Below are 24,356 nucleotides of genomic sequence, written 5' to 3'. Positions count from 1 at the left end.
TCAATAAGATTAAAATTTATAAAACAATTACTAATCTATATATAATATAAAACAGTAACGATGGAGCTGAGGTGTCGACTCCTCAATTTTTGTTGATTAAAAATAAATATTGATAAATTATCTTTTTTCTTCAATTTTTGGATTTAATGGGATAAAAAAAATCCAATATAGATGAATGCGTGAATCTAATGTGGTTATTATCCATAAATACATAAAATCTAATTAAATGTGATAATTATCTATAAGTTCATTATTTAATGTGATAACTCTAATTTAATGTGAAATTATCCACTATGGCCGAATATTAAGATATTGATGTGATAAAAATATTTTTGTTTATCAAGGAGTAGATTTTCCCAATAATTTATTTTACTCCATAAACTCTAATTTAATGTGATAACTCTATTTAACATGTAATTATTTACTCTAGATGTTTGCAATTGCAGTAAGCTGTTAGCTGTTTAATTACTAGTGTTTGGTAAAATTATATTGAAATGCTGCTGTTCAGATTTAAAATATCTAAAATGGACATGTTTTAAATTAATCAACGATGAAATTATAAAAGGGAAAAATGTGAAAAAAATACCCATAATGTTTACAACTAGGAATAATTTTACTCTTAACGTCTAAAATTATACAATTTTACCTATAACACTGGCAGTTAAGAGCAATTTATCCATAACATTGACAAGTTGGGTCAATTTCAAATATTATTAGAAAATATAGATATTTTATTTCTTATTCTACACCAATTGCACATATCAGTAGTTTTAAAAAAGAGATTTCATAGTTTTTTTTTTGTAATTTATTAATAAAATTGAAAATTAATATTTATAAATTCGGTGAAATATTTGAATTTTTTTTGTCCAACTTGTACAAATATTTTTTTTATTTTCTAAAAAAAAATTCATGTCTAATCATATGTTTGTGATCTGTTACTAACGACGATAAAATGGTACACATGTGGAGTGTAGATGACAATATTCATGACCAAGAAGGAAGTTTGATAAATTATTTTTCAAATTGACCCAACTTATCAATGTCAGTGGTGAAATTGATTTTGATTGCCAATATTAGGTGTATAATTGCACCATTTTAGACGTTAAAAGGTAAAATTGCTCCTAGCTATAAATGTTAGGGGTATTTTTACACTTTATCCTATTATAAAATAAAAAATGTGTTACACAAATTAATAAAAATAATCTATATAAAAAATAAAAAATTTATTGAATGCAATAAAAAAATATTCTTCCGGTAATTATTTTCTAGAAATATAAATAATGTTAAAGAATAAACATATTTTGTGGAAATAAAAAGGATAATTTTGTCAATAATAAATAACTACAAACAGCTGTTTATGAAAAACTCCAAATAGGAGCTTTTCGTGAAACGCTCCAAAATGCTGCAGATTTTAGAAAAAATGCTAAACGCTGCGGTTATATAAACCTAACCAAACGCTATTTTTCCTGCGGTTTGGAGTGAAACGCTAAACGCTCCTCCGAAAAGTTAAAACAAACACCCCCTACATCTCTTTTTCGTTTATGATATACTATAAATTAATTAATTTTTTTTTCAAATTAAATCCAACTATTGTTGGATGTTTAAATCCCAAATTCAAAAAAAAAAAGTATTTGAACTAATTTTCTTCCTAAACAACTACTCTAACTTTCTAATTTTTCCATTTCTAACGTTTTAGAAGAGGTCCAACCCCTCCCTACTTCTCCATCCCTTATCTCTTTATTTAAATAATTTTTTTTTTTAGGGTTATGCTTCATCTTTCTATTTATAATGTACACCAAACTGATTCATTCCTCACATGCTTTTAGGGTCAGTTGTGCATTAAAACTCTATATTTTTAAATCCTAACTTGCTTTATATATCCAGATTTATTTGATTTCTAAAGTTGCTCTTGTCATCTTCATTAATCATGGTAAGCTCTATGAGTTCAGCAACATGATTTGATTTTTTATAGTTTGGTTTTGGTTATCACTTTGAGTTTATGTTGTTTTTTATTCTTTTGTAACTTTTATTGATTTTATTCTCTTTGCAGTTTTTCTTTCGAAGTCTACGAATAAGGTATGTTCTTGGATGTATATAGTTTTTTTTAAAATTATTACTATATATGATTTGTTTTGGGGGATTTTTTTTTCTTAATCTGATTAGAAGCCTTCTGTTGCTCAAATAGTGAAGTATTATTTTTCTATGCGATTGACTATATAAAATATTTTCATAATTTCGATTACCGCCACAAATTATATTGGATTACGTACCATTTTGTATAATATTGACAGTTTTGTATCTTGACAAGACTCAATCTGAAGCTGTTGGTGTTGGTTATTTTGTGAAAATGGATAAAAAGGATGTCGTGTGGTCACATATATCGGAGAGGGCATTACAAGTGAGGTAATGGAAGAATCACTTGGCTCCAATATTTCTAATTGTTAATAATTTTTTAGGATGATTTTCATGCTGGTTTAAGCTTTGCCTCTGTTATGGAGGTTCATGTCAATGGCTGGGCTATTAGTACCCGTATTTTAAAGCAAAATATGTGTATGAATTGATCAAAATGCATTTTCAAAGGACAAAAGTTTATAGAGAAGCTTCCCATTTAAGTTTATAAATTAAGATTTATGGTTTATACTTTAGTGTCTAAAATTAACATGACAATATATATTTAACATATAAAATTAAAAATAAAATAAGATTATAATATGAGTTATTTTGAATAAAATATTATATGAATCAACAAATATTGCAGGTTTATAATTAGAATGATTTACAGTTTTTTTTTTTAACCCAGAATGATTTACAGTTAATAGCTACATACATTTATCTATGGATAATCTAGAGTTTTTTTTTTTTTTTAAAGAAAAACAATATCTAGAGTTAACAACCAAAATAAAGTATAATTTTCATTTGTTGCGAGGAAGAAAAATCATATAATCATTCTCAAAAAGTTGTATTCAATTTCTTCAAAAAAAAAAAAAATGTTGTATTCAATAAATATTTAAAGATATATAAGGTTTGATAATAGATATGGATTCATTTTTTTTTAAAGAAATAATAGATATTGATTCATATTATAACCAATTGCGGTTATTCAATATAATTTACAAAAATAATATACGAATAAAATTGCATACTAACATTGATATAGGACATTTTTTTTATATATAGTCACATGTATTATAAAAATTAAGGCAAACACTTTTAAAAAACTAATAAGACAATACCCCTAACATTTTAAGGTGCAAAAATACCATAACATTTTGGGTTAGGAGAAATTTTACTTAAACGTTGATAATTTGGATCAATTTCAGACATTATGATAAAATACAGACATTTTTGTTCTTTATTTTACACCAATTGCATAAAAATTGGTTCTAACAAAAAAGATTTCATGTTTTTTTGTAATTTAATAATAGAATTAGAGATTAATATTTATAAATTCGGTGAATTTTTCAAATTTTTTTATCTAATTCATACAAAAGACATTATATTTTTTTATTTTTTTTTTATTTTTTTTTCAGATTCCAACATATGTTTGTGATTTGTTACTGGTAAAATGATTTACATATGAAGTGTAGATGACAAGATTCATGACCAAAAAGACAGTTTGATGAATTATTTTTCAAATTGACCCAATTTATCAATATTAGAGGTAAGTTAGGGGTAAAATTGTATAATTTTAGATGTTACGAGTAAAATTGCTCCTGACCCAAAACGTTAGGCGTATTTTTGTACCTTAACTTTTTTTTTTTGTTCTTCTAATAGCTAAATTAATAACTAAATTAAATTTCAATATTTAAAGAAAAGAACAAAATGAAAAAATAAAAATTATTTTAAGCAGTACGGTATATATCATTGATTTTAGTTAATGGATTATTAATAATTTTTTAATATTTATTTACATATATCATAAATGGCACGGGTCTAAAAAGTATTTAGAGAATGATACTAATTAGAGATGTATGAATATATATTGAATGTAACGACCCGGTCCGGAGTGGGTGGCGCCGGGGTAAGAAGGCCTGAGCAAGGAGCGGCCCTAAGGGATGGCGATGGGGGCAGGAATGAACTGAATCCCACATCGGAAATGGAGAGGGAGTGATTGGGGCTTATTAGTAAGATGTAAATCCAATACATGCAGACGCGTTTTAAAGCCGTGAGGCCCAATGTGTTGGAATTGGGCCAGAGCGGACAATATCTACATGGTATTGGACCAGGGTGTTACAATTGGTATCAGAGCGGGTCGACGTCTTAGGGACGGTTGCACAACATTGTTTATTTACCTTATTAAGGACGATAATGTGAAATTATTTGTTGAGCTGTGAATTAATGTTATATATGATACATCGTAGGACCATGTCATCCAGAGGTAGAACACATACTGACCGAGCGTCTAGTGAGGATTCCGTTGGGTCCCAACATGCATCATTTGTACCTCCAAATGCGAGTGATGGTTCTAGATCTTCAAACGTACCAGGAGCTGGTATGCCACAAAACTTACATCAGTTTGCTGAAATGCTGGCTGCAATGGCGGCTCAGGCTCAGGCTCAGGCTCAAGCTCAAGTTCAGGCTCAAGCTCAAGCTCAGGCTCAAATGGGTCCTTCCATTGATCTTAACTTTGAGAGATTAAGGAAGATGGGGGCAGAAAACTTTGAGGGTACCACTGATCCTACCAAAGCCGAGGAATGGCTGAAGGACACTGAAAGAGTGCTAGCCAGATTGAAGTGCACTCTTGAGCAACGATTGGACTACAGTGTCTCTTTACTGAAGAAGCATGCTATTACTTGGTGGGAGTCTATCGAGAGAGCTGTTGTTGCTCCTAGGGTACTAACATATGAAGACTTCAAGAAGGAGTTTACTGATAAGTATATGCCTCGAGTGTACCGAGATGAGAAGAAAGTGCAATTTTATAATCTGAAGCAGGGTGATATGACAGTAGCTGAATATGAGCTTCGATTTGCTGAACTTTCCAAGTATGCTCCAGATGCCGTGGCAACTGAGGAGGATAAGTGTTACCGTTTTGAGCAAGGTCTTAGAATGGAGATTCAGAGGATTCTAGCAGTGAAGATTACTGATTTTAAGATCTTACTAGAGTCAGCCACCAGAGTGGAGCGCAGTTATCAGGAGGAGAGGCGTGTAGAGAGTGCTAAGAGGAGACATTCAGAGTCTCGAGGAGAACAAAACACTTCTTTTAAGAGAGGAGGGTCTTATGAGCACTCGACTGGTAGATCAAGGTTTCAACAGGGAGCTTCTGGTTTTAGAAGTGGAGGCAGATCAAGATTTAGGAGATCTTCTGGGTATGACCGAGGTACTAGTGAGCATAGTTCTTATAGTGCTCCATCTGTGGGTACTGGTCGGGCATTCAGTGCTGGAGCTGGAGGTTCTTTTGAGGGGAGGTCTGCACCACCACCGACTTGTGATACTTGTGGTAGAAATAATTTTGGAACATGTTGGAGGACTGGGAGGATTATTTGTTATACTTGTGGTGAGCATGGACACATCCAGCGTGATTGTCCAGCAGCTAGAGGTTCTAGTGGTAACACTCCTTCTGCTACAGTGAGACAAAGCAGTATGGGTGATAGTGGTACTAGTGCTAGGAGAGGTCGTTTCAGAGGTCGAGGAGGTCGAGGTGGAGGTCCTAGTACAAGTGGAGTTCAAGCAACACAGGCACAACATCAAACCCAGGTTTATGCATTGACCGGAGATGAGGCACTTGCTTCTCCTGACGTCATTACCGGCGGTGTCGAAGAAGGGGGAGTTAACAACGGAGACTTAGCGTTTCATTGGATTACCTGTTCCAAGTAAGTGATAGTTGATATATATTTGTTTGATTGTTGTGACTATTTATGTATTAACAAGCAATTGTCATTTATGGATACAATTGACGAGAAATTGAGATGATTATGATGTGTTATGCAAATTCGCTGTCTGAGATCTTATAACCTTGGGTTGAGTTGAAATTTATGGATGCTATGGACACGAGTAATGATATTGCACTTGATTTTCTGATATTGGGTGTGTTGTGAGATAAACATGTCAAATCAAGAATAATGGTTAATTAATAGCTTGTCATAGTGGATTTATACGCAATGGTCAATTTTGTGTTGTTGGTATTTATGGTTCAGTTGAGATATGATTTGCTAGGCACTTGTCCTTGTGGCTAGTGTCGGAGTATCTCAGGATGTAGGAGATACTCTGTGCTGTTTTTGCTACGCACTGGGGAGGTGCGGGGATACCTGGCGGAGAGGTATCTTGTGCTGTTGATATATAATACAGAGAGATTATGATTGAGTTTTTGATAGTGAATTGACCGGTGAACCATTGGGTATACTTCTACTTGACAAAGAGGGCCCTTAACTAATAAATTAATATCAAAATACGTATGAAATTATAGTACGAGTCATGAGAAGTTGTTTATGTAGTAATTTAATGTTTTGTATTTATATTCATCTATAAAATATCTTGGTAATTTATATGTTGCATGTGATAAATATATATTTGCTATCACCTTATTGAGTAGGCAGCTCATCCCTTGCCACCTATTTTTCAGGAGATAAAATTTAGCGGTTCGATTCTTTTCCCCTCCAGTTTTTTTTCAGTTCCTGTTGATCGTGTTAAGTGAACCAGCAACTTTGGAATTTCTTTTGGATTTAAATCATAGTTTTGGATTATAGTATGTGCTTAATCAGTTTGGAAAAATTTATTTCGAAGTTTATTTGTAATTTTTGACTTTAGAATTTAATGATTAAGCTATGAGTTTTGATTAGTATGGACGCATTTATATGTTTTGTTGAGTAATAAATGTCTTTGAGAATCGGGTGCTACATTAGTGGTATCAGAGCCGACTCTCCACGTACGATGTGTGGTTCGGGGACGAACCAGGCGGAAGCTGGTGGGCCTGTAACGACCCGGTCCGGAGTGGGTGGCGTCGGGGTAAGAAGGCCTGAGCAAGGAGCGGCCCTAAGGGATGGCGATGGGGGCAGGAATGAACTGAATCCCACATCGGAAATGGAGATGGAGTGATTGGGGCTTATTAGTAAGATGTGAATCCAATACATGCAGACGCGTTTTAAAGCCGTGAGGCCCAATGTGTTGGAATTGGGCCAAAGCGGACAATATCTACATAGTATTGGACCAGGGTGTTACATTGAATTTGCAAGTTCTATCATATTTATATCTAAAGAGAATTTTTTAATTTATAGATTATATTATTATAAAGAAATTTGTAATGCTATTCCTTGAAGTTTGGGTTCAATTTTGAAAATGGTACATAATTTTATTAAAACAAAATAAAGTTAGGTAACATTTTTTAAACTAATTCCAAAAAAGACAATACGTTTTTGGCTATTTGTTTTGCAACGAAGATAAACAAAAGTAAAGGTAATCACTTTCATATGTTGGTAATTATATCTAGCAGTTATGGATACAACATATATGTTGCAGCATCTAGAGTTAAAATTAAAAGTGGATTAAAGATTTTTATATGCTACAATAAAGAAGAACATGTAATCGTACTCAACATGTAATATTCAAAAAGATTTTTAATAATTTATAGTGAATTATTATAATAAAATTATAGTTAGATTGTAAACTACATATTAATATATATTTTCATATTAACTTACTTATATTTAATACATTTATAAATATTATACATACCGTGCATAGCACGGGTGGAAGACTAGTTATATTTAATACATACTATTTTAGAAATTTTTTTTTTTATAATTTGTCTGATTGCTCGATTCGTTAAAGCCTTTAGGTGAATTACACAAATAAAAGCAAGTAAAAATTGTAGCTTTATGAATTACACAAATATTTTGTCATGTTTTTGTTAATTGAAGTAATGTTTTAATAGTACCCGTTTCAATAAAAATAAAATAATAGAGAGAGGGGTTCTTCTTTTTCTCTACTTTTTCCTCATTGCTTTTTCTTTCTTTCACATGCGGTCATTTCCGCTACCACCACCGTCACCGTTACTTTTTCAGGTTTACTGAAGATTGTCTTCCTTCTTCCTCCTCCTATTTATATTTTAGTCTTTGTTTTTAGATTTAGATTTACCTTTTCTTGTTAGTTTGAAGTCTATATACCTTCTTGAACTTCTTTTTCCGTCAAATCTATACCTATGAGCTATAATTCTTTCTTTTATTCTTTTTTTTTGGTCTTGGGAAGAGCGAAAAAGGTTTATCTTATCCGTAGATCTATAGATCTGCGTGGTTGTAAAAACTGAAAGGACTCAGATTCGAATGTCCAAAAGAGCTTAAATGATGAAGTATGAATTACATCGGGTTTTCAATGGGATTCGACTTACGAAAAAGGATATGATTTCTATATTTGTTGTATTTGCACATTTATGGTTTTTATTGCTTTTTATAGTCTTTTTATTGCTCTTTGTAGCCTATTTTCTCCTTTGTGGGTCTTGTACTGGCTATAGCCTGTATGAGATGGAGGTTCTATTCCTCTTTACTTTCGTGATGTATTTATATTTTTTAAGTTAATGGAATGATATGTGGCATTTTTATCAAAAAAAAAAAAAAAATCTATGAGTTTGTACATGTTATATTAGCTAATCTCAAGTCCCTGAGTTTTGAGAAAACTAATCACTTGCTCACTCAATTCATAAATTTTATATAAATGATAAATTTATCCTTCTACCATTTACTAAGTTATATAGATGTTCTTTAATTAAATTTTATCTAAATTTTTTATTATATTAATTAAAGTATAAAAAGTAATATTACTATATTTTTATTTAGTATATTTTTATTGAAAATATATAATTAAAAATATAATAATATAATATTTTAATTTGAATAATAATAAACTTATTTTTCATATAATATTTTATGGTATGGTGGTCGTAGTTTATGTACCATTAATATGTATATATAAGCAATAATATATTAAAAAAATTATTTTAATAAATAATTATAAACAAAATGATAAATTTACTTATCTACCATAAATTAATTTAGTGTTTCATAATATTCGATAAATCAATATATTAAAAAAATCAATAATATAGTATTTAACTGTTTTTTACTAAATAAATTAATGTTGAATTGAGTGGTAAGAGACTTCAAAACGTTTAAACTAGAGATCTTGAGTTCGAGTCTTAGTATTCGTAAAAAAAATTAATTAGAAGAGGATCATCTAAAAGGTCTCTAACAAACCACGAACTGAATAGTCAGATAAACTATAAAAAAATATTTTTTACTAAAATAGTATGTATTAGACATCTTTGTGTAATTCATAAAGCTACAAATTTTACTTGCTTTTATTTCAGAGCTAATGAGGAACATAAATCAAGTTTTTATAGCTCTAATTTCTGTTAAAGTATATTTCAAAATATCATTTCAAGAATATTTTAGACCTTCATTTTTAATGGTTTTTTAATGGATTATCAACAAATATTCTGAATATAAATACGAGTTTAAGATTTATCTCTTGTACAATAGAACCCGTTGGAAAGATAGATAGCGGAAGAATTAGATCAATCAAGATCTCATATCACGGTCACGATTTACCCACGCAGATGTTAATCACGAGATGAAAAATGAAGAATCCACGAACTAAAGCAGACGTCTCAGACAGAGAGGGATATGCGCAAAGAGAGAAGGAGGCTCTATAGAGAATCTTAATTCTCTTATGTCATTAGGACTACTCAGCTTTATATTTATAACCTTAATTATATTATAAAACCCTAACCATAATCCTCCATCTTTTAGACGGGCTTGGCCCTATTCTATTTTGGGCGGATTAATTATTCGTCCCATAACCCGAAAAATCTAACATCTCCCACTCGCACCTAATGCAACATATTCTAATTCTTATCTTAATCTCATCCTAATCTCATCCATACTATTGCAAATAGTTCGTGTGACTGACATACTATCGAGAGCTCTTGTGATATATATACTCGTTGGAACATATAACTAATCGATGTGCATGTCTCAAACTTGAGACTATACACTCGTTGGAGATATATAATCTTTAGGTTTGAATATGGATCATCCTTAGTGTATGCTTTTTCCTAGGTTCCACATCACATCCATTGTAATAACATGAATCTCTATAGTTCATTTGTTTTCACAAATATGCATATGTGTATAAGTGTTCGGACATGAAATACAGAAGCTCTTAACATATGAACTTCATGGATATCTTTCCCTCCTACTTTATTTCTTCCATCATAGTCTAACTCATTTATCCAATGGGGTTCTTTTTGGTTGGAATTATCACATAAACCTAAAGATGACCCTTCCAAGGTAGACATATCAGACTATCCTTCTAGAATAAGCTAATGTTCTTTAGGATAAGGAATGTCAAGAAATCATGATTTCACGATGAAAGTCTAACGCTATGAAAAAGGCGAGATTGTCTTTTTTCCATCTTGTGGTTGCTAAAGCACACATGGTATGAAACATGTATTATGATGTTTAATTCTTTCTTGGAAAGAGGAGCATGTCTCTCATCTTAACACCATATAGAAGCATATGTTCAGATGTACCAAAATATCTAACTTTAATTCACTATATATAGTGATGACTTTCGGCTGTATAGACGAAAGGCTTTAAGTTGTCTCAAACTTGCCTTTCAAATTACACTTAATCTGTTTCATACACATGTATTGCATGTTATCATCTTGCACCAAGATGAAATTTCTTTCCTACCTTCTGCAAGACGGCTTCTGTTATTGAACATGCTCTCAAATTGTTCGAAAATGGCATCATCCTTCTACTTGTCATCATGTGACAAAACAAGGGTAAATGCTCATACGAGTGAGCTCAATTTCTATGTGACATGCATTGTAACATATAATACCGAACATTAGCAAAAATATATATATATATATATTCACACTCGTGTATAGGAAAACATTCATGAAACCTTTATTAATAAATCATGTTCATAAAATACATAAAAACATAAGTATGCCTAGATCCTACACAATCCTTGGGATCTAACATGTTTAATATAAACATCTCTCTTTAAGAGGTTTGGTAAGTGAATCTGCAACCATGTCATGAGTCGACACATACTCCATACTAACTTATTTACGTGCAATTAAGTCCCTAACAAAGTGGTACTTAATCTCTATATGCTTTGTCTTGTTATGGTATCTCTAGTCCTTGGTGAAAGCAATAGAAGATTGACTATCAACATTCATTACGACCGAAGTATTAGAGGTAGCAATATTTAGATGGTTTAGGAACCTATTCAACCAAATTGCCTATTGAACTGTTGATGAGTATGATACATACTCAAATTCCATAGCAGATAAAGCTATATATGTTTGTTTCTTGCTACTCTATGATATGGCACCATTCCCTATCAAGAATACATAGCCTTCCGCAGACTTTCTCTTGTTTAAGTCTCCTGCCCAATCAATATATGTGTATCCTCTCGGATTGAGATCTTTGCCTTGATAGCATAGAGAATAGTTCGAAGTTGCTTTAAGATACTTTAATATCCTTTTAACAGCTGCTGAATGTGATTGTCCTGGATTGGATTGAATTCTACTTACCATCCCAACGACGTGACAAATATTGGGTCTCATACACAACAAAGTGTACATTCAACTACGATGACACTAGCATAAGAAACATTTTTCATCCGTTCTTTTTCTTCTTGTGTTTGTGGACTCGGTACTAAGGGTGATGCCCTTAGTCATCAAGCTATCTACATGCTTGCAGTCATGTGTTAAGCCCAAAATATACCTAAAATATCATTAATATTCACGTTAGTTTTGTCATAAAATCGTGCTATTTATATCTATTTAGAGTACTTTTACGTCCGAATATATTTCTTTGATGCAAGGTACCTAAATATTTGGTAAAATTCAAATAGGAGCGAAAACGAATCAAAAACGAAGGAAAAACCCTAAGTTACGAGCCGAAAGTACGAGGAAATCAGCGCACCGATACGAGGAGACGGGAATGGAGTCAGAACCGAGAGGAACATCCCGTGTCGCGATCGAGATTCCCATATCTCGGTCGCGATATGCCTTTTTCAGGCACTTCGATCGATTCGTTCCGAAGATAAAAATTGCTCCCCATATCACGACAAGGATTCTGGAATCTCAATAGGATCAGAAACTCTACAGCACTAAATTCACATGTTGAAATTCCAAGAAATGCGTCTGTTCGAGTGGATAGAAACGTCTCTTCACATCGGACACGACCCTTCAAACACGACTCTTCTGTTGAAACACCTTTCCACATGATTTTGATTTAACAAAATTATTAAAGTAATGATAAAAATATTCTCACACATTAAATTTAAATGCTTTGATTTATTACACTAATGTGTTTGTTCAATGTTGAGTTTAATTGTTTACAAGACATTAAGATTAAAAAGCCCAAAGGCCGTTAAAGTGGAAGTCAAGCCCAGGTCAACACATCAAGACCATTCGGCCCAAGAGTTCAAAACGAAGCCGTATCATGTAAAACGACGACTCAGCGAAAGAAGGATCAAGAAGCCTTCGAAGCAAAAGCTTCAAGAGGAAGCTGCTGAGTTGGACGACAATCCAGTCTGAACAGCAGCAGACAATGATCAACTTCTAGACAAAGTATTTCTACTTTGGGAAAAATTCAGAAGGCGCAGGAAGCTGTCTCGTGGACTTTTCCTTAAATGTCGAAACATTCTGCCGAGGACTAACGAAGACAGAAGATACAAGAATCCTATTGGCCAACGATGCTGAGCACGCCCAGAGTGACAACGACAGGAAGCCGTTTCCCTCCAACGGTTATTTCGAAATTCGAAATAACCAGGTGCCTCAAGTGTCACTATATAAAGGTCATCCATTTGCTTCAATCGATGCACATCTTCAATTAGTCGAAACGCTGACCAAATTCATACTTGAAGTTTCTGTGAGAAAAACAAAGCAAATACCTTACACCAATTTCTAGATTATTGTGTAAAAGTCTAGAGTGATTTTCAATCATCTAAAGTGTCTTAGCAATTGTTGTTTAGGGCAAACACTTTATCATTTCTAGAAGAATAGAAAGGAGAGGCTGAGTACTTGGTTATAGTACTCAGCGTAGATATAGGAGTGAGTAGAGGTATAGAGGAAGGTACTCTTGTTATACTCAGCTTCTATCTGTAAAAGGTTTGTACTCTACCTTTAAAGAGCTCAGTAGAGAATTCAAAAAGCTCGGAACGAGTTCCGGGGACTGGACGTAGGCGGAGAGGCCGAACCAGGATAAGTCTGCTGAGTAATATCTTTCTAACCCTTAAACTCCTTTAATATATATTGCTTGCTATAAAACTGACTAAGTAAAGAACTCATGCTGAGTTAAGTTTATTAAGAAGCTGAGTTCAGGAATAGACTCTAAGTGTTATTTCCTGACTCAAGTAAAGAAGCAGACTTAGTCACAAGTTGACTAAGCTTGTGTCTTGAATCTACTTAGTGACGCTGTGTAAACCTTTTCATAAGAAAAGAAGTCAGCCTTAACGGACAAAATTTTAAAATAGTTCCTATCCCCCCCCCCCTTGGAACTAACTTGTCACGTTATAAGGGACCAACAAGTGGTATCAGAGCTTCTAAGCTCACTGTGCAAGGTTTAACTACCTTGAGCTTATCCCCACTATGGCTGAGAACAGCACTCGGTTTCTCCCAGAAAATCTGACAACTCGGATTTTACCTGAGGGTCTGTCCATAAATCGGCCTCCTCTATTCTTGGGTCTAACTATACCTTTTGGAAGAATAGAATGAAAAATTTCATTCAGGCAACAAATATGAGTGCATGGCTATCTATAGTCCAAGGCCCATTTGTTCCTGTTGAAAGTATTGATGGCCAAACGGTTGTCAAAGCTGAGACTATATGGACAGAGGATGATCTCAAGAAGCTACAAAATCATGCTTCGGCTATAAACATGATTCACTGTGCGTTAGATGCTGCAGAATACAACAAGATTTCAGGTTGTGAGTCAGCGCAGGAAATTTGGAAGAAGCTGAAGGTCACCTATGAAGGAACCAACAAGGTGAAGGAATCCAAGGTCAACCAGCACATGAGGTTGTACGAGCTGTTTGAAATGAATGATGATGAAGGAATCTCTGACATGAACGCAAGGTTCACAAACATAATCAACGAGCTCAAGAGACTTGGAAAGATCTTCACTGAGGAAGAGCAAGTCAAGAAGATTCTTAGGAGTCTTCCTAAAAGCTGGCAAGCAAAGAAAACTGCTGTTGAGGAAGCTCAAAACTTAACCACCTACAAGTATGATGAGCTCATCGGCTCACTGCTGACCCATGAGATCTCAATGAAGAATTTCGAGGTGATGGAAAAGTCTGAAGACAAGAAGCAAAAGTCTCTTGTCATGAAATCTGACTCCACTGATGGGAGCTCAACAGACGATGAAGAAATGGCTATGTTCACTAGAAAGATGAAAAGGCTGTTCAGAAAGAATGACAAATATTCTAAGAAGCCTTACAAGAAGTTTGGTAAGTACAAAGCTGAGTCCAGCGACAGTAAGTACAAGAAGGACAGCTCAAAGCCCATTACGTGCTTTGAATGTCATCAAACTAGGCATATCAAGTCAAGCTGTCCCACGCTGAGGAAAGAAAGAAAGAACAGCAAGAAGGCAATGGTGGCAACTTGGAGCAACAGTGATGAGTCTTCATCATCAGAAGCTGATGCCACTGAGTCAACAAAGATTTGTTTCATGGCTGACGAACTTGCTGAGCCATGTGTTTCTGAGCATGCTGACCCCTCCATTGCATCTGACGATGAGGAACACTCAACTGAGGTAATGTCACTACCCTTGCTCAGAAATGAAATGGTTAATGCCCTGAGTGACCTCTACACACTTGTCAAAAAGTGTAATAAAAAGGTTAGAGCACTCAGCAAGCGATGTGACGAGGTTGAGGAGGTCAAACTGAGTGACCTTCGATATATTCTCTAGGACACCTCAATTTTGCATAGTAATGTAGAAATTATGCAAAAGTTTGTCTCTGAGGTCCAATCAGATTCTAAGAAACTGAGAAAGGATGTCACATCAATTCAGAACCAACTTAAGGTTCCGAATAAAAGAAATATTCCTCTGAACACTGAGTACCAAAGTACTAGTCAGCTGAGATGGAATCCTCAGCGGAATGTCCAGTGTGACTTCTGTGGGAAGAAAGGACACACCACTAAGGTGTGCTGGCACGCTCAGCACTAGGGTGCTGACCAGTCAGTAAGACATCCTAAACGGAAGGTCAGCTGTGATTTCTGTGAAAAGAATGGACACACTATCCAAGTATGTCGTCATAAAATGAAGTATGGGATCTAGTGCCAAAACCTAGAAGCCAGAAGACCATAGGAACAAGATGGGTCTTCCGCAACAAGCTGGATGAACAAGGGAACGTGGTCAGAAACAAAGCAAGACTTGTATCTCAGGGCTACAGTCAGCAAGAAGGTATTGAATACGGTGAGACCTTTGCCCCAGTGGCAAGGCTAGAGGCTATTAGAATTTTATGTGCATATGCAAGCTATATGAACTTTAAACTGTTTCAAATGGATGTTAAGAGTGCATTCCTTAATGGAGTTATAAACGAGGAAGTTTATGTAAATTAGCCTCTAGGGTTTGAGGATCCTAAATTCCCAAACCACGTTTATAAGCTCAAAAAGGCTCTGTATGGTCTCAAGCAAGCACCACGTGCTTGGTATGAGAGGCTGACCAGTTTCCTGTTGACTAGAAATTATGTCAGAGGTAAAGCTGATACAACCTTATTCATTAAGAGAAAGGGTAAAGATACCCTACTGGCTCAAATATACGTTGATGACATTATTTTTGGTGCCACTAATGAATCAATGTGCAAGGAATTTAGTAAGCAGATGCAGACTGAGTTTGAAATGTCGATGATGGGAGAACTCAATTTCTTCCTTGGACTTCAAATCAAACAAGGGAAAAATGGCATCTTCATCAGTCAAACTAAGTATGCTAAGGAGATATTGAAGAAGTATGAACTTGAGAATTGTAAGTCGATATCTACCCCAATGGGCACTGACACTGTCCTCTGCGCTGATGAGAATGGTAAGTCAGTAGACAGCAGATTGTACCGAGGTATGATTGGTTCTCTACTTTACTTAACTTCTAGTGGGCCGGATATTCAGTTCTCGGTATGTTATTGTGCTATATATCAATCTAACCCTAAGGAATCTCATTACATAGCTGTAAAAAGAATCCTTAGATATTTGCAAGGCTCATTGAATGCAGGTTTATGGTATCCCAACACTCATGATTTCACACTCATTGGATACACTGACGCTGACTACGGACGAGACAAGCTTGAACGAAAAAGCACCTCAGGAGGATGCCACTTCCTTGGGAGCTGTCTTGTGTCCAGGTTCAGTAAGAAGCAGGCATCAGTAGCCCTGTCAACCACTGAAGCTGAGTACGTTGCTGCTGGAAGCTGTGTTGCTCAAGTCCTATGGATTAAGCAACAGCTTGAAGATTATGGCGTTCGGACCAAAACAATTGAAGTCAAATGTGACAACAAAAGTGCCATTGACTTATCAAAGAACCCAATCCAGCACAGCAGGATGAAGCATGTCAGCATAAGACATCACTTCATCAGAGATCACGTACTCAAAGGAGAGATCAAGCTGACCTATGTCCCAACGGATGAGCAGCTTGCTGATATCTTCACAAAGCCACTGGCTCGTGAGCAGTTCAACATACTTAGAGAAGCCATTGGTATGTTTAATCCTCTTCAATAAATTCTAAGTATAGTCTGCATGGTGAGTGAATTACCATGCTGAATGATTTATGCTCAATCAATTACTATCACATGCTGAGTAGATGTACATGCTAAGTGTGTATCTTAAACTGAGCAACTAAGCATAAGAATTATTCCTTTGCGTAACAATTGTCTACTCAGAATCTTAAACGTTTGAGATCCTTAACACTGAGTAAAGATTCGTTGCAAATTTTAATGCAAAGCACGCGAATTAAATAGCCACCTAGGATGACGTATGTGCTATAATTAGAAAATACACGCGCCGTATGTGTCATAAATGCCAGAATCTTTGTCGATTGAGAATCTCGAGGTCAAATTGACAACCCAACGCTTTAGATCAACTCAATACCTCTATAAATAGTGGATGAATTCCCACTTTTATCTCTTTACGCTTAGAAAACTTTGGCATTCCAATTGGTCTCTCTAAAAATTCCCAAACTTCCCAAAACTTCTCTGAGAATATGACGAACGTTTCTATGAATATCTCCGGTGATGGTTTGTCCGACAACCGCTCCGATGAAAATCCCAAATCTTCTACCCAGCGTGACCACACTAAGGTCACAACGCCGAGCAAGAAAGCTCAAGCTGTCCAAGCCACCTCTTCGAAGGGAAAACAACAGCAAAAGGACAAGGGCAAGAAAGTTATGGAACGCACCTACTCTCAGGTTTTCGAGAGTGTGAAGGGGTGTAAGATTGATCACTCGCGATGGTTTTCAAGGGGATTCGTGGAAGCCGAGCAACCCTTTTGTGAGTGAATCAAGAATAATGGTTGGACCGAGCTGTTCTCAGTTCGTGATGCTACTTACCCTGAGTTGGTAAGAGAATTCTATGCCAACCTAAAGGTCGCCGATGATAACCGGAACTACCTGGCTTCTAATGTTCGAGGGAAGGACATCTTCATCAACCCTGCATATCTTGCCTCACTGTTCAAACTGAAAAACGAAGGAGCTATACTTCATAAATCAGGTGACCAAGATAAAACCAACTACGTTCAAACCTTCTGTAAACCTGCTGGTCATGTAGGTGAAATCGCGAGTACCTCCATGGGTCAGCATCAAAAGATGGCCCATTACATACTGACAAATTTCCTTTTCCCTAAAATCAACTGCACCAACTCAGCAACCAATTTTGAGCAGTGTTTTATATGGCACATGCTGACCTACACACCGATAAACATGCCCGTCTTCATAATCGGTGGGTTTCTACGAAGTACAGGAACCCTTAGGTTAGGCTCTTTTATCACCCGAATCCTCAAGGATCACAATGTGGACATGGTTGCGAAAATCCACACTTGGGGAATCGAGATTACAGCTGCTGCCCTATTCGGTTTGGCATATGATCAACCAATTGTGCCGAAGAAAGGAAAAGGGGAAGCTGTCCCGAACGCTGAGGGGGCGGTGACTCGAAAGGGAAGAACTCAAAGGAAGAGGAAAGCTGTGCAAAGCACCTCTAAAGGAGCTGCCTCTACACCTAAGAAGCTCAAATTTGTATGCGGAGGAACTAAGCCTCAAATTCAGCAAAGTCAAGGTGGATCTAGGTCAGCTGAGAAAAGACCTAGGCAAGCTGAGCCTGAGGCAGAAGAAAGAGAGGTTGATGAGCAACCATTAAGGAAGAAGAAGAAGCTCAATTTTGAGTTAAGACCTATAGATGCACTTCCGACTGATGTCGTCGTTCCTCCTAACTCCTATTATGCACAGAGTCAAGGCATTGACGCTGAGCAACAGTTAGATGACCAGGAAGAACACGACCAATTGGGTGGTCAGTTTGTCGAGGAAGAACTGGATGAACAGTTTGAGGAAGAAGAACTGTATGATGAGTCTGATGAAGAAGAAAGTGGTCAGGATGACACTGAGGAAACAACAAATGATGAGCACCTTGAACCAATCAACACTGAGTTGGTTGACGAAGAAGAAACTGAGCAAACAGCAAATGCTCCCGCTGTTCAAAGGGAAGCTTCACCTACTGACTCTATTGAGTCCATTCCTTGTGACCCTACTCCTCCAAAGCTAAAGAGACTGAGGAAGAAGAAGGCATTTCGAGCACCCGTCATTGACCTCATGGGTGATTCACCACTTAGGGATGAGATCTCTGACCTTACAGATGTACATCTTAGGTTCTTCTCCAACCCTCCTGAGTCTCAACCAGAGCAACAAGAAAATCAAGCCTCTGTTTCTCAGCCGAAGGAACATGCTGACTTAACCGCTTCCCCAAACCAAAGAAATGTCGAGCAAGTGCTCGAAGATTCCGCTCCTCAACACGTTGAGCAAGCCAAGGAATTACCTGCTCAGGTGGACATTAAACTTACTCAGCTTCCACAATCTAGTCAGCTTCAGCCTGATCCTGAGCAAGTATCACATTCTGCCGATCCTCCACTTCCACAACTCCAAGTGCAGAATCCAATCCAGTCAGTTTCTACTGACAATCCTAATTCCAGGCCAGCCGCTGATAATACTGGGCCTTCTAATAATGAGCAGAACCAAACACCGCCTTCATTCGGTTCTACTCCTCCTCCGGCATCTGGGCCAACAAATGATGGATCCTTTAGCTATCTCAATGCCTCTGAGTCTGGTCGAAGAATCGTTGACTCAGCTCAAGCTCTTATCCAGGACATCCATCAAACAAGTACCAATGCCGCTGGGTCAGTTTCTGTTGAGCCAACTCCGTTTTCGTCTGTTACTTAGCTTCTTACTGAGATCAAAGGTCTGAAGGATCTTCTGAGTGTCATGACATCATTACAATCTCAAAAGCCCAAGCAGGACTCTATAACAAAGCTGGCCGAACTCCAGCTGACCATGGTAAACCACATGAACTCACTGCAAGGGCAGATTCATCAATTGTCAGCTGCGAACTCAGCATATGCCACTTCTGCCGAAGTACATCATCTCTTCAGCCAGCTTCATACTGAGCAAGAGAAAACAAATCATCAACTCTCTTCCTCCTCTCAATGCTCCATTGAGCAAATTAGCGTGGCTGTGCGTCTGCTGAACTTAAGCAAGCAAGAGATGGACACTGATCAGCTCAAAACAAATGAGATCCTGAAGTACTCTCGAGTAACTTTCAACCATGTGCGCCACATCAACGCTCAGCGTGAGTATTTTGATTCGTCTTTGCTAAAGATGTTTCATCAAGCTTTTGCAATGCTCACTGAAACCATACACTGGATTGGAAAGTCTCAAGCATATGTTCTGAGTATGCTGAGTGCTGCTGATATCAGGATTCCTCGAGCTATTGTGGATGAGGGTGTTCCAATCTTTGACGGAATGAATGAAAGCACAAGAAAGCTAAAGGCATTTTCTAGACGCCTAACTCAAGCTGCCATTGAAGAAACCTTCATTCCCAAACAAGATGCTGGAAAAACAGGGGAGAAAGAACAAGCCCCAAGAACTCAGCGAACTGAAGAAGCTTTAGTTAGTCAGCAGACAGTCAAGGGTAAAGGCAAAGCTATAGAACATGTTGTTCAAATTAATTACAAGAAGAAATAGCTTCACTTGTATTGACTAGAATAGCTAGCTTTTTAGCCCCTTCATATCTGTACTCTTTTTGTGAACTTTGTTGTGCTGACTTTAAATTTAAAACGAATTATATGCATCTCTGTTTATACTGTCTACTCTTATGTGATGCTTACTTAAGTAATTTGTTAAAACGCATCTTCATTAAATCAACTGTGCTACACTGTCTATATTGATTAATGATATGTCTGCTGTGTTGATCAAATATGTTGACCACTTCTTATATGTCCACTTAAGTAAAACTCATTGAACAAAGCTTACTCAGCGCTCTCTGATATTTAAACCTTCCACGTAAAACTGAGTTAAATAGAATATGTTCCATGAGCTGACCTAATTCTGAAGAACTGACCTTAGACTTACTCTATTAAATCTTGAAATGTTTAGAGTAAAACTAAGTCAGTAGCTCAACCCTTACGGGGGAGTTATTTGATAAAATAAGGTCAACTATCATGGGGGAGCTCAACACTGAGTTCTTCAACTGAATATTTTTGCCAACATCAAAATGGGGGAGTTTGTTGAAACACCTTTTCACATGATTTTGATTTGACAAAATTATTTAAGTAATGATAAAAATATTCTCACACATTAAATTTAAATGCTTTGATTTATTACACTAATGTGTTTGTTCAATGTTGAGTTTAATTGTTTACAAGACATTAAGATTAAAAAGCCCAAAGGCCCTTAAAGTGGAAGTCAAGCCCATGTCAACACATCAAGACCATTCGGCCCAAGAGTTCAAAACGAAGCCGTATCATGTAAAATGACGACTCAGCGAAAGAAGGATCGAGAAGCCTTCGAAGCAAAAGCTTCAAGAGGAAGCTGCTGAGTTGGACGATAATCCAGTCTGAACAGCGGCAGACAATGATCAACTTCTAGACAAAGTATTTCTACTTTGGGAAAAATTCAAAAGGCGCAGGAAGCTGTCTCGTGGACTTTTCCTTAAATGTCGAAACATTCTGCCGAGGACTGATGAAGATAGAAGATGCAAGAATCCTATTGGCCAATGACGCTGAGCACGCCCAGAGTGACAATGACAGGAAGCCGTTTCCCTCCAACGGTTATTTCGAAATTCGAAATAACCAGGTGCCTCAAGTGTCACTATATAAAGGCCATCCATTTGCTTCAATCGATGCACATCTTCAATTAGTCGAAACGCTGACCAAATTCATACTTGAAGTTTCTGTGAGAAAAGCAAAGCAAATACCTTACACCAATTTCTAGATTATGGTGTAAAAGTCTAGAGTGATTTTCAATCATCTAAAGTGTCTTAGCAATTGTTGTTTAGGGCAAACACTTTATCATTTCTAGAAGAATAGAAAGGAGAGGCTGAGTACTTGGTTATAGTACTCAGCGTAGATATATGAGTGAGTAGAGGTATAGAGGAAGGTACTCTTGTTATACTCAGCTTCTATCTGTACAAGGTTTGTGCTCTACCTTTAAAGAGCTCAGTAGAGAATTCAAAAAGCTCGGAACGAGTTCCGGGGACTAGACGTAGGCGGAGAGGCCGAACCAGGATAAGTCTGCTGAGTAATATCTTTCTAACCCTTAAACTCCTTTAATATATATTGCTTGCTATAAAACTGACTAAGTAAAGAACTCACGCTGAGTTAAGTTTACTAAGAAGCTGAGTTCAGGAATAGACTCTAAGTGCTATTTCCTGACTCAAGTAAAGAAGCAAACTTAGTCACAAGTTGACTAAGCTTGTGTCTTGAATCTACTTAGTGACGCTGTGTAAACCTTTTCATAAGAAAAGAAGTCAGCCTTAACGGACAAAATTTTAAAATAGTTCCTATCCCCCCCCTTGGAACTAACTTGTCACGTTATAAGGGACCAACATCTTCAACATCTATAAATAGAGAGTTGATTTTAGAGTTCAATGTAGAGTTAGATTAATTAAGATTAGAGAGCAGATATTATGTTGAATCTCTGACTCAGAAAAGAGTCAAAGATTAGATTTCATTTCTGTAAAAACAATCTTGATTTACACAAATTGTTCTTAGATTTATTACGAACAAGTTTAGATGAAGAATTCTTCGAAGACGAGTTTTCATTCTGGTAGAAGACAAACAATCTCTATTCCGAAGATTCAACGAGAAGATCAAGCAGCGGAAGCGACACTAGAGTCTGACAAACTCCAACGAGGTTTGGGGAAAGGATTGACAACCTGAAACTCAAATTAGTTAGAATGCTCCCATGCTTTCTTTTCTTTGTTAACTTGTTGGTGTGTTAAATACGGATGCTAGCAAGTATACTAGGTCGTGTGCAATATTCGGTAAGACCAAGTGTCGTATTCCACATGGATTGGACTTAAGTGAGAAGAATAGGTTACCTTAAGTGTTAGATGTAAAACTTGGAGTGTGTGAATGATATCAAATTAACATAAATAAAAACTAAACCGTAATAAGTGGAATGAATTTAGGATGAACAGGCACAGACCTAGCCATATGCCTACGAACAACTGTGCATAACCTTTATCATTTAGTGAAGTAGATTTATATTCATGAGTTGGGTCTCTCCCTCATTGGTCACTAAGGTCCGATGTTCCATTTCCAAAGATACTAAGTGAGTAATATTAACCAAGTGTCCTTGTGCTAACATACAAACAAGCATTAAGCAATAGGGAGCATTCATAAAGAAACCCCAATATGTGGTAGTTTTTGTGTCCGTCCACTACAACATATACCGATTAGTTGTTTCCGTTACGTCGGAGCACCGTCGTGTCATCTTTGGTAACCATAAAATAGACTTGATCTTAATCTATTTGTTAAGCATACTAATAACACTCAATCATGGATAAAAAAAATACTTCATTAATTAATAAAAGAAACTTACAATCGCCATTTAAATGGCTGGAGAGGCCTGCACAAAGGATTACTCACTCATTGTCATGAGTGAACAGCTTGTTCTCCCCAAAAGCATTCTTCCGACAGAAATATAAAAAACAGAGAAAAACTAATGGTGGCGGTAATGCCGAGATACCTATTACAATAATATTCCCTTCCTATTTATACTCCCCTTACATCAACCCTAATTACAAGGGTAAAAAGTCACAAAAAGTAAATACAAGGACAAGTGAACAATCCTCCTACACTTGGCGCAAGATGGAAAGCTGTCTTGCTTTCCACGTTTATCTCTTTTTCTCTCTCCTGTAGTTTGATCGACCTGCGCGTTTATCCGTTTCCTTCCAAATGACCCGTTAATGCCGTTGTTTAAGCTATTCTGTTCTACTGAAAGGTTGTTCATGAGGATTCCTGCTTTGAACTGTTATTTCTGCCTGTTTCTTCCATTTCTGGTTGAAAACTAAGACTTTGAAGCTCTTTTCCATGAGTGTTCATCCTCTTTTATTTGCTCCTTTTACTCGCATCAAATTACCCCCAACTTAAGCTTTTGCTTGTCCTCAAGCAACACATCAATATTAAATGGAGGAACAGGTAAAATTATCACAAACAAATAAACAGCTAAGTAGATGCAGTTAAGGGTTCTCTAATGATTGTAATATTCTTATGATGAGTAATTAAGCTGATACAAATGGCTAGTGAATCCCCTGATCCAAGGTCAATCATTTTCTTCGTTCTTCTGGGATTTCGCTCATTTCTCATAGTGTTTGCTCTCCGTTTGTGGGGTGTTTAAGTCACTCGACAACTATGCATACAAAGAATAAATTTTGATTTGCCTTCTTGCCTAACATATACTTGAAATTATTCTTGGCACCTTCGGAATCATTACAAGGGTGAGGGGTGGTTCGGATGGTTGATTGATTGAAATTTGTGATTGGAGCAGGTGTTTTTGTGATGAGTGCGGATTGGTTTAGCTTGGAGAGCTGGTTTGTTTTTGTTTCTAGGCTTTCCTGTTTCATTTTTCTTTTGAACGCTAGAGAGGGAAAAGTTTTTCGTTGTTTATTTGATAAGGAATTTTCTAAGTGACTGTGTCCCCTTTGATAGGTTTTAGGAAACAGGGCATTTTTCTTTTACTAACCAGCTTCCAGCTATGGATGTTTGTATGGGTGTTTGGTGGTGAGTGGTTGGATGTTCATCCTCTTATGCCAGGATTCATTTCTTTCTACTGAAAGGCAAACAAGGCAAAATCTAACTTACCTAAAATATGCAAAGCCC

The 24,356-nt window shown here is 36.3% G+C and overlaps 1 long non-coding RNA gene across 1 annotated transcript; it reads left to right on the top strand.

Annotated features, from left to right (window-relative positions):
* Nucleotides 1–1,809: 1,809 nt before the first annotated feature.
* Nucleotides 1,810–2,309, top strand: LOC136208766 (uncharacterized). The gene is made up of 3 exons (XR_010677277.1): nucleotides 1,810–1,930; nucleotides 2,051–2,076; nucleotides 2,292–2,309. It is a non-coding gene; the product is annotated as an uncharacterized lncRNA (long non-coding RNA).
* The last annotated feature ends 22,047 nt before the right edge of the window (nucleotides 2,310–24,356 follow it).

Source organism: Euphorbia lathyris, chromosome 10, assembly GCF_963576675.1.
Source record: "Euphorbia lathyris chromosome 10, ddEupLath1.1, whole genome shotgun sequence".
NCBI lineage: Eukaryota > Viridiplantae > Streptophyta > Magnoliopsida > Malpighiales > Euphorbiaceae > Euphorbia > Euphorbia lathyris.
This window is presented reverse-complemented; position numbering and strand designations above follow the sequence as displayed.